Below are 588 nucleotides of genomic sequence, written 5' to 3'. Positions count from 1 at the left end.
AATTGGGAGGCTGATTCACTGGGTTCTATAGGACAACTAGCACAGAAAGCCACTCTATCAACACAGGGAAGCAGCCAAAATGGGGAGACAAAGAAACAGGTCACAAATGAGAGAAATAGAGGAAAGCAAACTATTGGATACAGAGTTCAAAACTATGGTTATAAGGTTACTCAAGAATCTTCTGTAAATCTCTGAGAAATATAGTGAGGCCCTCAAGTATATGAAAAAAGACAAATTAGAAATTAAGGAGAACCGAAGATGGCGGCATAGGTTAACACCAGAGATTGCTGCCTGGAACAACTAAGTCAAATTAAGCTTGATCCAGGGAAAGGACAACGTCCAGAGCCACAGGAGGGCTGGCTGAGTGGAAATTCTACAACTAGGAGTAAAGAGAGTATCATACCCAGACTCAGAGGTGGCGCAGTGCTGAAGTGAAATTCTCAGGTGTGGAGTGAGCGCGGAGGGGGCTGGCGGCGGAGAGCGCGATTGGCATTTTCAATTGGGAGGGAGTTTCAGACTCTGAGCTCCAGATCCGGGCGAGTCTCTTGGGACCCAGACTCAAACGGGAGAAGCGGGACTGTCTGGCTT

The 588-nt window shown here is 47.1% G+C and overlaps 1 protein-coding gene across 1 annotated transcript in view; it reads right to left on the bottom strand.

Moving 5' to 3' along the window:
• BLVRA (biliverdin reductase A) overlaps window positions 1-588 on the bottom strand; it is a gene marked incomplete at its 5' end in the record, with an annotated part of 56,999 nt that overhangs the window by 50,514 nt on the left and 5,897 nt on the right. The window lies entirely within an intron of this gene.

Source organism: Myotis davidii, unplaced genomic scaffold, assembly GCF_000327345.1.
Source record: "Myotis davidii unplaced genomic scaffold, ASM32734v1 scaffold276, whole genome shotgun sequence".
NCBI lineage: Eukaryota > Metazoa > Chordata > Mammalia > Chiroptera > Vespertilionidae > Myotis > Myotis davidii.
Note: the sequence above shows the minus strand (reverse complement) of the source record. Positions and strands in the feature narration are given on the sequence as shown.